The sequence below is a fragment of the Scyliorhinus torazame genome, chromosome 1 (genome assembly GCF_047496885.1).
Source record: "Scyliorhinus torazame isolate Kashiwa2021f chromosome 1, sScyTor2.1, whole genome shotgun sequence".
NCBI lineage: Eukaryota > Metazoa > Chordata > Chondrichthyes > Carcharhiniformes > Scyliorhinidae > Scyliorhinus > Scyliorhinus torazame.
The window spans coordinates 179,626,061-179,641,173 of NC_092707.1; the positions used below are offsets into that span (position 1 = coordinate 179,626,061).

At 50.4% G+C, this 15,113-nt stretch overlaps 1 pseudogene; it reads right to left on the reverse strand.

Moving 5' to 3' along the window:
* Nucleotides 1-12,310: 12,310 nt before the first annotated feature.
* Nucleotides 12,311-15,113, reverse strand: part of LOC140418647 (translationally-controlled tumor protein homolog) — a 45,523-nt pseudogene continuing 42,720 nt past the window's right edge.

Here is a 15,113-nt window from a genome sequence, read left to right on the forward strand (position 1 = left end):
CCGACGCCTGTTTGGGGAGGCTGGTAAGGGAATTCAACCCGCGCTGCTGGCCTTGTTTTGCATTAAAGCCAGCTGTTTGGCCCACTGTGCTAAACCAACGGAGCACCCGGAGGAAACGCACACAGACACGGGGAGAATGTGAAAACTCCGCACAGACAGTGACCCAAGCAGGGAATTGAACATGGGACCCTGGCGCTGTGAAGACATAGTGCTAACCACTATGCTACCGTGCTGCCCACAGTATTTGTTTAATGTCTCTGCTATTTCACCTACCTCCACATGCAAGTCCCTTTCTTTATCTAATTGGCCCTACTCGTTTTACCACCCTTTTATTATTTATGTGTTTATAGAAGGTCTTGAGGTTCCCTTTTATATTAGCTGACAGTCTCTTTTCATGCTCTCTCTTTGCTTTTTGTATTAGTTTTTCACTTCCTCCCTAGACCTTCTGGATTCAGCCTGAATCTCCATTGTATTTTCTATCTGATTTCTATTGGGCACCACGTCTTCCTTTTAATTTTCACCTCTATCTCTCTTGCCACCAGGATGCTTTGTGGATTTATTTGTCCTACCTTTCCCCTTCACGGGAATATGCCCTGACATTGTCTGCAATACTTTTCTTTTAAAGTTGTCGGATTGCACAACCACCGTTTCTTCTGCCAACATTTGATTCCAACTCATCTCATCCCATGACATTCTCATTCAATCGAAGTTGGCTTTGTTCCAGTTAATTACTCTGCTCTGGATTGTAAATTGTCCAATCTAAACAATATGATACAATGGTGCCTGTCCGCTAAATGCTGTTCCACTGCTATCTGATACGCCTGAACTAACACATTCCCCAGAACCAGGTCCATCAGTGCTTGCCCCCTCATTGGACTGGAAACATACTGCTGTAGAATATGGGCCGGAATTCTCCCGCAATTGGGGGGACGGCCCGACGCCGGTGCCAAGAGCGGCACGAACCACTCTGGCGTCGGGCTGCCCGGAAGTTGCGGACTCCTCCGCACGTCCGGGGGCTAGGCCGGCGCCAGCGGGATGGCGCCGCGCCAACCGGCACCGAAGGGCCGCCGTTGGCCGGCACGAGTTGGCACATGCGCAGAACCGCTGGCGTGTTTCCTGCACATGCACAGGGGGGTTCCTCTCTGCGCCGGCCATCGCGGAGCCTTACAGAGGCCGGCGCAGAGGGAAAGAATGCCCCCATGGCACAGGCCCGCCCACAGATCGGTGGGCCCCGATCGCGGGCCAGGCCATCGTGGGCCCCCCCCCGAGGCCGGATCCCCCCGCACTCCCCCGAGGACTCCGCTAGCCGCCCTCCAAGCTAGTTCCTGCCGGGATGGACCATGTCTATTTCACGCTGGCAGGACTGGCTGAAAACGGGTGGCCGCTCGGCCCATCGGGGCCCGGAGAATTGCCGGGGAGGGGTGGGGTGGGGGCACTGTCAACCGTCCCCGACCGGCGCTGTGTGATCTCCGCCCCCGACCGAAAACCGGCGCTGGAGAATTCAGCAGCCGGCGTCGGAGCGGCGGGGCTGGATTCACGCCACCCCCCGCCCCTGGGGATTCTCTGACCCGGCGGGGGGTTGGAGAATCCTGCCCATGATCTTTTTTTTTAGAGTACCCACTTCATTCTTTCCAATTAAGGGGCAATTGAGCGTGATCAAATCACCTACCCTGCACATCTTTGGGTTTTGGGGGCAAAACCCACGCAAACACGGGGAGGAATGTGCAAACTCCACACGGACAGTGACCCAGAGCCGGGATTGAACGAGAGACCTCGGCACCGTGAGGCAGCAGTGCTACTCACTGCACCACCGTGCTGTCCAAATATGATCTTGAACACGTTCAGGAACTCTCGTCCCTCTTGTCCCTTTGAGATTTTCCTATTCCAGTCTATATTTGGATAAGCTAACACCCCCATTATCCTCCCACTGCATAATTCCTGCACCTCTTTGCAATTTCTTTACAGATTTAATTCTCTACAACCCTTCCACTGTTGGTGGTCTATGTACAATGGCAATCTATGTTATTGCACACTTTTCATTCCTCCCCTCTTGCCAGAGAAATTCTGTCCTTAGTCCCTCTGGAACGTCCTCACTCTAATCCACTGCAACGCCATATTTAATTAATACGGCTACTTTTCTTCCTTTCCTGTCTCTCCTAAACACTGTTGTACCCAGAAATATTTAACACTCAGTCCTGCCGTTCTTTGAGCAGGTCCCTGTTCTGGGAATAACATCACAATTCCAATTGTCAATCTGTGTCTGTAGTTCATCAATTCGGGCCGGAATTCTCCAGCCGTTCATTGGCGGCGGGATTGTCTGGTGCTACTGGCACCCTCACTTGTGGGTTTCCCGACAGCATGGGGGGGTATCAATTGGAAATCCTATTTTTTTTTTTTAAATAATTTTTATTAAAGGTTTTCATAAAATATCAATAACAAAATGAGAAAGAAAAAAGAACCCAACAGGGTTAAGTACAAAACACAATCTAAAAAAGCAACCCCCCAAGCCCCTCCTCTCCTGTACATAAATAATAAATTAACATTAACACCCTGACTTAACACAACAGGTGTATACACCCCCTCAGACCCTCCAGAGTAAATAACATAAACAAAAATAAAGTAACCCCCCCCCCACCCCGAGCTGCTGCTGCCATTGACCAATGTCTATCGTTCTGCCAGAAAGTCTAAGAACGGTTGCCACCGCCTAACGAACCCTTGTACCGACCCTCTCAAGGCGAATTTCACCCTCTCCAATTTAATGAACCCTGCCATATCGCTGATCCAGGATTCCACGCTTGGGGGCCTCGCATCTTTCCACTGAAGGAGAATCCTTCGCCGGGCTACCAGGGACGCAAAGGCCAGAGTTCCGGCCTCTTTCGCCTCCTGCACTCCCGGCTGCTCTGCCACCCCAAATATCGCGAGCCCCCAGCCCGGTCTGACCCTGGATCCTACCACCCTCGACACCGTCCTCGCTACGCCCTTCCAAAATTCCTCCAGCGCTGGGCACACCCAGAACATATGGGTGTGATTTGCTGGGCTCCCTGAGCACCTAACACACCTGTCCTCACCCACAAAGACCCGGCTCATCCTTGTCCTGGTCATGTGTCCCCTGTGCAGCACCTTAAACTGTATGAGGCTGAGCCTCGCACACAAAGAGGAAGAATCTACCTTCCCTAGGGCATCTGCCCACGTCCCCTCTTCGATCTCCTCTCCCAACTCCTCCTCCCACTTACCTTTCAACTCCACCACCGAGGCCTCCTCCTCCTCCTGCATCACCTGGTAAGTTTCCAAGATCTTCCCCACTCCCACCGACCCCCCCGAGAGCACCCTGTCCTGTACTGTGTGTGGCAGTAGCCGCGGGAATTCCACCACCTGCCGTCTGGCAAACGCCCTTACCTGTAAGTACCTGAAGGTGTTCCCCGGGGGGGAGCCCGTACTTCTCCTCCAGCTCACCCAAGCTCACGAACTTCCCGTCCACAAACAGGCCCCTCAACCTTCGTATCCCTGCCCTGTGCCACCCCGAAAACCCTCCACCTGTTCTTCCTGGGGCGAACCGGTGGTTCCCCCGTAATGGGGTCCATGCCAAGGCCCCAACTTCCCCCCTATGCCGCCTCCAATGCCCCCAAATTTTGAGGGCCGCCACCACCACCGGGCTTGTGATATACCTCCTTGGAGGGAGCGGCAGCGGCGCCGTTGCTAGCGCCCCCAGATTCGTACCCACACAGGACGCCGTCTCCAGCCTCTTCCATGCACCCCCTCCCCCTCCATCACCCACTTGCGCACCATCGTCGCATTGGCGGACCAGTAGTACCCACAGAGGCTGGGCAGCGCCAGCCCCCCCTATCTCTACTCCGCTCCAGGAACACCCTTCTCACCCTCGGAGTCCCTTGCGCCCACACAAATCCCATTATACTCCTGTTAACCCGCCTGAAAAAAGCTTTTGGGATAAACACGGGGAGGCACCTTCAGGTACTTACAGGTCAGGGCGTTTGCCAGACAGCAGGTGGTAGAATTCCTGCGGCTACTGCCACACATAGTACAGGACAGGGTGCTCTCGGGGAGGGGTGGGTGGGAGTGGGGAAGATCTCGGAAGGAACAAAACCTTGGGAGCACCGTCATTTTGATTGACTGCACCCTACCTGCCAAGGACAGTGGCAACGCATCCCACCTCTTGAACTCCTCCTCCATTTGCTCCACCAGCCTTGTAAAGTTAAGCCTATGCAGGGCCCCCCAGCTCCTGGCCACCTGGACCCCCAAATATCTGAAGCTCCTCTCCGCCCTTTTTAGTGGGAGCTCGCCAATCCCCCTCTCCTGGTCCCCTAGCTGAACTACGAACAGGTCGCTCTTCCCCATATTGAGCTTGTACCCCGAAAAGTCCCCGAATTCCCTGAGCATCCTCATTACCTCTGGCATTCCTCCCACCGGGTCCACCACATACAGCAGCAGGTCGTCCGCATAAAGTGACACCCTATGCTCCTCCCCACCCCGCACCAACACCCTCCAGTTCCTTGACTCTCTCAGTGCCATAGCCAGGGGTTCAATCGCCAGTGCGAAGAGCAGGGGGGACAGGGGACACCCCTGTCTCGTCCCTCGGTGCATCCGAAAGTACTCGGACCTCCTCCTATTTGTGGCCACACTCGCCATCGGGACCTCATACAATAGCCTAACCCGCCTGACAAACCCCTCCCCAAACCCGAACCTCTTCAACACCTCCCACAGGTACCCCCACTCTACCCTATCGAAGGCTTTCTCAGCGTCCATCGCCACCACTATCTCCGCCTCCCCCTCCCTCGCCGGCATCATGATAACATTCAAAAGCCTCCGCACATTCGCGTTCAACTGTTTCCCCTTCACAAACCCCGTCTGGTCTTCATGGGTGATCTGCGGCAGACAATCCTCAATCCTCGTGGCTAAGACCTTCGCCAGCACCTTGGCATCTACATTTAGCAAGGAAATCGGTCTGTAAGACCCACATTTCAGGGGATCCTTGTCCCGCTTCAGGATCAAGGAGATCAGTGCCCGGGACATCGTCGGGGGTAAAGCCCCCCCCCCCATCCTGGCCTCATTAAAGGTCCTAACTAACAGCGGACCCAACAGGTCCATATATTTTTTATAGAACTCGACCGGGAAACCGTCCGGCCCCGGTGCCTTCCCCGCCTGCATGCTTCCTATCCCTTTGATCATCTCCTCCAGCCCAATCGGGGCCCCCAGTCCCGCCACCAGTCCCTCTTCCACCTTTGGAAACCTCAATTGGTCCAGGAAGCGGCCCACCCCTCCCTCCTCCCGTGGGGGCTCGGATCGGTACAATTCCTCCTAGAAGCCCCTGAAGACCCCATTGATGCCAACCCCATTCCGCACCACGCTCCCTCCCCTGTCCTTAACTCCCCCGATCTCCCTAGCTGCGTCCCGCCTCTGAAGCTGATGCGCCAGCATCCGGCTTGCCTTTTCCCCATACTCGTAGACCGCCCCCTGGGCCTTCCTCCACTGCACCTCCGCCTTCCTGGTGGTCACCAGGTCGAATTCGGCCTGGAGGCTGCGCCTCTTCCTCAACAATCTTTCCTCAGGGTCTTCCGTATACCTCCTGTCTACCCTCACCATCTCCCCCACCAGCCTCTTCCTCTCCCCCCGCTCCCTCCGCTCCTTGTGGGCCCTAATGGAGATCAGCTCTCCCCTCACCACCGCCTTCAGTGCCTCCCATACCATCCCCACTTGAACCTCCCCGTTGTCGTTGGTCTCCAAGTACTTCTCTATACTTCCTCGGACCCGCTCGCTCACCCCCTCGTCCGCCAACATTCCCACCTCCAAGCGCCATAGCGGGCGCTGGTCCCTCTCCTCCCCCACCTCCAAGTCCACCCAATGCGGGGCATGGTCCGAAATGGCTATTGCCGAATACTCGGTATCCTCTACTCTCGCTATCAGCGCCCTACTCAAAATGAAAAAGTCGATTCGAGAATAAGCCTTATGGACATGTGAGAAGAATGAAAATTCCCTAGCCCCCGGCCTTGCAAATCTCCAAGGGTCCACCCCTCCCATTTGGTCCATAAATCCCCTCAACACTCTAGCCGCCGCCGGCTTCCTACCCGTCCTAGACCTGGAGCGATCCAGTGCCGGATCCAGCACTGTGTTAAAATCTCCCCCCATTATCAGGCCCCCCACTTCCAAGACTGGGATCCAACCCAACATACGCCGCATACAACCCGCATCGTCCCAGTTCGGAGCATACACAGTGACCAGTACCACCCTCTTTCCCTGCAACTTACACTTTCCATTATGTACCTACCGCCATTATCTGCCACAATGCTCGACGCCTCGAATAACACCTTCTTTCCCACCAAGATCGCCACCCCTCGATTTTTGGCATCATGCCCCGAGCGAAACACCTGACCTACCCACCCTATCCTCAGTCTTACCTGGTCTGCCACCTTCAGGTGTGTCTCCTGGAGCATAACGACATCTGCCTTGAGCCCCTTCAGGTGCGCGAACACGCGGGCTCGCTTAACCGGCCCATTCAGTCCCCTTACATTCCAGGTTATCAGCCGGATCAGGGGGCTACTCGCCCCTCTCCCCAGCCGACTAGCCATGACCCCTCCTCGGCCAGCCACGCGCCCGCACCCCACACCCGGCCCGTTCCCCACAGCGGCATACCCCCGTCTCGACCCCCCCCCCACTCGTTCCAGCTCCTCCTTGACCTTAGCAGCAGCAACTCGATTCCCCCCTCCCCCCCCGGCTAGGACCCATCCTAGCTGGTTTACTCCCCCCATTGCACTTCCGTAAGTCAGCTGACTCCTGCTGACCCCGGCCACTCCCGCCTCCCCTTCGACTCCTCCCACTGTGTGGCACACCCTCCTCTCCCGCTCCCCATCCACAGGCTCTCCCCCTCCCCCCTCCATTCTAAGCACGGGAAACAATCCTCACTCCCCCGCCCCGGCCCCCCCCCCCCCAGTTTTTGGCGCGGGAAAAAAGCCCGTGCTCTCCACTTACCAAGCCCCACCACCAACCAAAACAGTGCCCAATCCGCCCCATCCACCCTCCCCAACCCGAAAGAGAAAAACACAGAGAAAAAGAAACCCAAAACAATGCAAAGGCCTCGACCGATTCTCCATCTCCTCGAACCGCTTCTGCCATTTCTTGTGGAGCGCCTCGTGCGCCTCCACCTTTACCGCCAGGCCTAAGATCTTGTCCTCATTGTCAGAGATCTTTTGTCGAGCCTCTCGGATCGCCACCCCGTGGGCCGTCTGTGTCTCCAGCAGCTTATCAATAGAAGCCTTCATCGGCTCTAGCAGGTATGTTTTAATCTCTCTGAGGCAGCGCTGGATACCCTCCTGTTGCTCCTCTGCCCACTGCCTCCATGCTGCCTGGTCTCCGCCCGCCGCCATTTTGTCCTTCTTCCCTCCCTTCTTCTGGTCCACCACCACCTTTTTTGTCGCCCCGCTCCTAGTTAAAGCCATATACTGACGGGGAACTATTATTAACTCCTTCCCACACCGGGAAACGTCGAAAAAGTGCCCTTGGGGGCCCTTAAAAGAGCCCAAAAGTCAGTTTTTGCGTGAGCGATGGATGTGCGACTTTGCTCTGCATAGCCGCAACCGGAAGTCTCGAGGGGGAATCCTTTTGGCAGTGTTCGCTTCACCAATCTGCCCCGAAAAGTCTGTGGAAACTCCTGAAAAAGGTCTGAGAGTCCGTTCCAGACGGGAGCTACCGAATATGCGACCTAGCTCTGCACAGCCGCACCCGGAAGTCAATTGGAAATCCTATTGACAAGCAGTGGGAGTAGCGAATCCCGCTACCAGCGATCGGCACGCCAAATTCTTTGCCCTCGCTAGCATCGATAAGGGGGCGGACTCACAATGGAGAATCCCAGCCTTTATTAACCAAACTCTGTGCATTCACCCTCTTGCACCTGAACCCTAATTTAGGGTTCATTACTTTTCCCTTTACTCTAGATGGAAACAAAATATGGAAACAAAAGAGAAAAAAATTAAAATAGTCTTTAGCGAATTGCCCACAATAAAACCTGAAAAAAAATCCATCTGTAAGAAAGGACGTTGAGATTATTGATTTCACACAAGATGCAGAAAGATGCATAGAGCCATTCACAGTACAAAATTGGGCCATTGGGCCTCTCGGGTCTACCAATGTTCTGACCTGCTAACATTCAGAAATACATGGATAGCTGAAACTCAACACGAAAAACTTCTTATGCTTCATAGAAGAGATCAAAGGCAGGAAGCAACATTATATTGGCCAGGCAGACTGTCCCTTTGATTCACCTATTCCCCCCACTACATAGTTGGATTTCAATAGTCACCCAGTGAGCTTGCTGGAAAGCAAGTCCTGCACCATTTTAAATTCACACATCCTATTGTAGAGATTATTTGGGGAGGAAAGAAGAAGGGGATTGATCGAGGGTGGGAAGTTGCAAAAATGAAGACTTGTTTTGTACGGATAACCTGAGAATAAAAGGGAACATATGGAAGTATGGAAATTAGATATAGGAGGTGTATCAAGTGGTAAAGAGATCAGGTCATTCTGAAAGTAAATCAATGTGAGTGAATGGAAAGCTAATAAATGCATTTCAAAATTCTGTGCGCTGGAAATAGCTGAAGGTATATGAACAAAGGGATTTAAAGGTAGAAGGGGATAAGTTTGAAAGCTTGTTTACATGGAGCAAAAAGCAACCTGAAAGGCTTCATCTCAAAAGTTTAGAGTACAAAACAGCTCAAATGCCATTGCACGTTTTGTAATGACCACTTTGTAAAGCTCCTTTGATTACACAGACGCATCTCAGGATGTTACACAATCCTTGTAGAAAGTTTGAATATCATTGTACTCTCTGTGATGGCTATTTTAAAATGTTTGTCATGTTTTCTTGGAGTTTTAAAAAATAAAGCATTTTTTTACAAAATAAAACATTGGCTAGAACCTTCCGGCCATTCATACTGGAGTGATCTTCTGGCCCTGCCAAGGGCACGCCGCTGCAGTGGGTTTCACGGAGGTAAAGGGTGTGTTCAATGGGAAACCCTGTTGACAATGTGGGTCCAGAGGTCCCGCCGCTGCCCAAAGGTGGGCCGCCTCCCACCGCCACGAAACACGAGGTGGGTTGTGTGGTAAACCCCACCACACATGGAACACAAAAAAGGAAATATTGTTGCACTCATGGTATGCCTTGATTTACCTTTAAAGTCCATGCTGGCTTTCCTCAATTAATCCACACTTGTCCAAGTGAATGTTAATTTTGTCTTGAATTATCCCTTCTAAATGTGTTTCCACCACCAAGGTTAAACTGACTGACCTGTGGCTTCAGGATTTATCCTTACTTCCTCTTTTTACCATTGGTGTAACATTTACAATACTCTTGTATCTAAGGAGAATTGGTGACCATTGCCTTTGAAACATCTGCGTGTATTTTCCTCTGGATAGAATTATCCAGTCGTTCTAGTAGCAGATTTAACGGGGGGCGGGAGAAAGTGCAGCGGAAGCTAAAAAATCGGTTTCTCCCAAGTGGAAAATGACAGCGGGAATTTGCGCTCTCCTGTGTCGGGGTGGGTCACCATTTCCAACAGAAGCTGGTGTGAAACTGCTTTGCATCCCGTTAATGGGACATAGGGGAAAGGTCGACTGGAATCGTCCCCCTGTCCAATTCTCAGCACCAGCGGTGGCATATCATGCCAGTCCGGAACATGGCCAGACCAACGTGGTGTGCATGTGTTGGACTTACCTACAAGAAGGCCTGGGGTAGAAGAGATCAGAAGAGAAGGTGGAGGCTTCCAGCATCTTGGTCCTTGGAATACATCATGCAATAGTGGTCGAGTGGAGCATCTACAATGTGGATCTCCTAACTTCAGGACCTTCCAGGGGGTGCATCTTTTCCTTCAATGGTGGGTAAGTTAATATCTGGGCACCTTTTAAATATGATGCTCAGATATGATGGCTCTCCAGTCCACCCCGCCACTCAAAATGCTGGGAAACCCCTGACTGCATAATTAATTAAGCCAGAGCCATGCAATATGGTACGAATTCCCACTAGGCAGGGAACTCGCTCAGTTCCCACCACCGCCAAAGGACTTAACCCTGGAATGGAAAATTCCACATCCTTGAATATATCTGATCCAGTCCTGATGACATATCAACTTTAAGTGCAGCCAGTTTTTCTAATGTCTCACCTTTTCAATTTTTAGTCCTATCTCCTCTCCCACAAATTTGGAAGCACACGCTTAGGGCGCTGCAGGGTTATTGAACAAATTATTATGTCACAAAAGCTTTGAGTAATGGGGTTCAGCTCTCATTACCTTCACAATGGTTCTGCAGGAGAAAGCTGGACTACTTTCACTGAAACAACCACAAATAATTGGTCAGATCTTTGGACTTGTCATGGAGGTCGAGGAGGGGTCGGATTTTGCGGACCTCAAGGTTGTGGTCAGGAGGCCTTGAGATTGGGGGGTGCAGATCAAGACCAACAAGAGGGACATTGGAGGTCAGGACAAGAGCCTGGAGGTCAGATGCCAAAGATCTCAAGACTGGTTGCAGTTGGAATGATGATCTTGGTAAGTATATGACTTTTTTCATGTATGCAATGTTTAGGGTTTGTTTAGGTCATTATGCTGGTCACCTCAGGTCAAACCGATACGGACCAGGTGATTTGTGATGGGACTAACACCTGCTTCAGATGTAGGCAAAAAGGAGGCCTCGTGTATATCTTCGTGGAGTATGTGGGTGGGTTCCTCAACACCCCAGCAAAGCAAGCCCGGATCTTAGTCAAAATGAATACATTAAAGTACAACATATGGCTTGCATGAGAGAATTCTTATTGTAACAGATCGACTCAAACATAAAGCCACATCCTCTGGGCCCTGTGGCTTGTGCAGCTGTCACGTTACTAAAGAATTAAATCCATCATTAGTGGGTAAGACATTGGATGATTTAAGAACAATAGCCAATGCAGATTGAATGAATGATTTTCTTTCCTTGTGAAATAAAGGACTCTATATATAGAAAGTTGTGAATTATACTGCCAAGTTATTGCTAAACTGAAAATCTTCCTTTGGTCAGAGTACTATTATGCAATTTTAGTGTCACTAATTTGAATATGAGTTTATGGCAATGGTATATATCTATTTCCAGTAAACTAAAAGAACCAGGGAGCCAACTATTGGGGGAGTGGATAGAGAAATGGTCAATTTATTGAAGCAGGTGTGACATATTCTGAAAGTTAAAATCTTCATTCTACGAGTGCTGTGAGGTAAATGTAATCCAAATTTTATAACGTTTATAGAATAAGTCAGGACTTGCTATTGTTTGTACATGACAGGATTTGTAATACAAAGTGAGGACTTCAATTTTACTAATATTCATGTTTCAATATGAAGCAATATCAGGGGTTTTTATTTCTGTCATTTCTGTTCAATCCAATATGTATAGCAAGTTATTAGCATTACACTTTACATTGTTATCATCCTGTACTGAACAGGCGTTTGGGAAAGACTTCATTTTGCAGTCAGCCTGTAAATGAATGGATGTGATTTAACCACCGCAATGCGCCCACCTCGGATCTCGGCGCGCTGGGTAAATAGTGGGAAAGGCCAAAATTGAGATATTCGTCAGGCGCGAGCCAGTTTAAAATTCACCCAGCCCACTCCCGATGGCGAGTTCCAAATCTCGCCCAGAAATGGCGAGCATATCATTAACTCTCATTTGCATTCATTTCAATCTCATTAGCGAGATTGAAGTCGAATACAGTGGCCTCCCGGGAATTATCCGACTCCCCAGTGGGAAGTCACGCAGGTGCCATTGAGTACACCTTCTCAAAAACATGAAGCTGGCACAATGGCTGCTGAGGAGAAGTAAGGAGGTGAGCAGCCATTTCCATTTTCCGGCAGGGTGGTGCCCTTCCGGGAGGTTGGGCTTGGTCGGGGGCGCTGAAGCTTTCCAGGTCTGGGGTCACCCCTGGGCCGAAGGCATGAGGCCTTCAAACCATCTTTAAATACTGTGGAGGCCCATAACAGGGGCAACCACAGCTGCAGCCTGTCTGCTGTACCAAACACTCCCAGGACAGAGCCATGTTGTGGTTTCAATGTTGAAAGTCAATTTCACTTCCTTTGACTGTGACCAAGCTCTAGCTTTACAGCGGAAGGTTACTGCAAATGACAAATTAGCCTTGGTTTTCTTAGGAGATTAATGCACTGTATTACAACTTAAACGTTCAAACAATGCTTCCATTTCTGATCAGAAATCAGCTCAATGATACCAGTCTAACTTTACAGCAGGTAATTAGGATTGATCAATTCAACATGATGAACTGCAGGCATGAGATTTAGCATTTTTCAGTTTCCTAACCATCCTTGAAGAAAACAATGTATGGAATAAGAACATCTTCATGATAATTTAATAATCCAACCATGCCATCGTGGTTCATACTCTCACCTAAGAAAAAAACAATAGTTTACAAAATTGGATAGAATCTCTGCAATAACTGCCTGGGCATTGTCTGGATTCCGTCCCTCGATTCTTATTTTCAGGTGTTTCACAAAATCATTTATGTAATTCCTGTGGGCGGATTTTGCAAAGCTGACTTCCTTCAGATTGTGATTTAATACAATGGACAGTTGAGACTCAGCCTGTTCATCACGACATTCTTGGGAAGCATTGCCACCGATTAAAGACTCATCAATCGATCCTTCAGTTCTGGGAATAATCTTCCCCTCCACCTTGTAGGTGATGTCCTTGGCACCTTCCTTGATCCTGTAGATGTCGGAGAGCATCTTGTCGCCGGAGAAGATGCACTTGTACACTCTTCAACTCTCAAGTGGCTCCTCGAAGGTACACGTGCCTTGTCTCAAAAGATGATTAGTGTATAGCATTTAAAGGAAACTTTGAAACCTGAACTGTGTACCTGAACTCTTTTTAAAAATTAGTTCATGGACATCGCAGGCTGTGCCAGCATTTGTTGCCCACTGAGTGCTGAATTTGAGTGCATTTGAGTGCTAAAGTGAGAGTTTGGTGACTGAGGGAGTGAGGTGAGGAGGGAGTAAGGTGCTCCTTTCATTTCATTTCATACATTTCCTCAAAGAGTGTGAAGGGAGCCGGGAGTTTGCAGAGAATGCAGCTGACTGGGAGCAGAGTTGGAGGGCGGAGTTCAAGTTGGTCCACAGGGCAGCTATATTCTGTAAGGTAAGAGGGGATGGAGGCTAGGGCAGTTGCATGCTCCTCCTGTAGGATATGGGTGGTGAGGGATACCATCGGTGCCCTACTGACTACACCTGCGGGAAGTGTACCCAACTCAACTCCTTAGAGACCGTGTTAGGGAACTGGAGCTGGAGCTAGATGAACTGTGGATCAGAGGGGGTAATAGACAAGAATTTCAGGGATGTAACCACACCCAAGGTACAGGGCAAGAGTAGCTGGGTTGCAGTCAGGGGAAAGAAAACGAACGGGCAGACTGTGCAGGGATCCCTCGTGGCCGTTCCCCTTCAAAACAAGTATACCATTTTGGATGCTGTTGGGGGGGGGATGACCTACCGGGGGAAGGCCATAGCGGCCAGGTCTCTCGCACTGAGTCTGGCTCTGGGGCTCAGAAAGGAAGGGGAGAGAATAGAAAAGCAATAGTGATAGGAGACTCAATGGTTAGGGGAATAGATAGGAAAATTCTGTGGTCGCGAGCGAGACTCCCGGAAGGTATGTTGCCTCCCGGGTGCCAGGGCCAGGGATGTCTCGGATCATGTCTTCAGTATCCTTAAGGGGGAGGGGGAGCAGCCAGAAGTCGTGGTGCACATTGGTACCAACGATGTAGGGAAAAAAAGAGGTGTGGGTGTAATAAACGAGTTTAGGCAGTTAGGCTGGAAGTTAAAAGCCAGGACAGACAGAGTTGTCATCTCTGGTGCGGTGCCACATGATAGTGAGGCTAGGAATAGGGAGAGAGTGCAGTTGAACACGTGGCTGCAGGAATAGTGGAGGAGGGAGGGCTTCAGGAATTTGGATAATTGGAGCGCATTCTGGGGAAGGTAGGACCTGTGCAAGCAGGACGGGTTGCATCTGAACCAGAGGGGCACCAATATCCTGGGAGGGAGGTTTTCTAGTACTCTTCGGGAGGGTTTTAACTAATTTGGCAGGGGAATGTGAACCGGATTTGTAGTCCAGCAACTAAGGTAGCCAACGTTCAGGATGTCAAAGCGTGTAGTGAGGCAGTGGGGAAGGGAACACTGACAAAGGAGAGTACTTGCAGGCACGGAGATGGGTTGAAGTGTGTATACTTCAACGCAAGAAGCATCAGGAATAAGGTGGGTGAACTTAAGACATGGATCGGTACTTGGGACAACGATGTGGTGGCCATCACGGAAACTTGGATAGAAGAGGGGCAGAAATGATTGTTGGAGGTTCCTGGTTATAGATGTTTCAATAAGATTAGGGAGGCTGGTAAAAGAGGTGTGGGGGGGGGGGGGGGTTGCATTGTTAATTAGAGATAGTATAACAGCTGCAGAAAGGCAGTTTGAGGAGGATCTGCCTACTGAGGTAGTATGGGTTGAAGTCAGAAATAGGAAAGGAGCAGTCACCTTGTTGGGAGTTTTCTATAGGCCCCCAATAGCAGCAGATATGTGGAGGAACAGATTGGGAAACAGATTTTGGAAAGTGCAGAAGTCACAGGGTAGTAGTCATGGGTTACTTCAACTTCCCAAATATTGAGTGGAAACTCTTTAGATCAAATAGTTTGGATGGGGTGGCGTTTGTGCAGTGTGTCCAGGAAGCTTTTATAGCACAGTATGTAGATTGTCCGACCAGAGGGGAGGCCATATTGGATTTGGTATTTGGAAATGAACCAGGGCAAGTGATAGATTTGTTAGTGGGGGAGCATTTTGGAGATAGTGATCACAATTCTGTGACTTTCACTTTCGTAATGGAGAGGGACAGGTGCGTGCAACAGGGCAAGATTTACAATTGGGGGAAGGGTAAATACGATGCTGTCAGACAAGAACTGAAGTGCATAAGTTGGGAACATAGGCTGTCAGGGAAAGACACAATTGAAATGTGGAACTTGTTCAAGGAACAGATACTACATGTCCTTGATATGTATGTCCCTGTCAGGCAGGGAAGAGATGGTCGAGTGATGGAACTATGGTTGA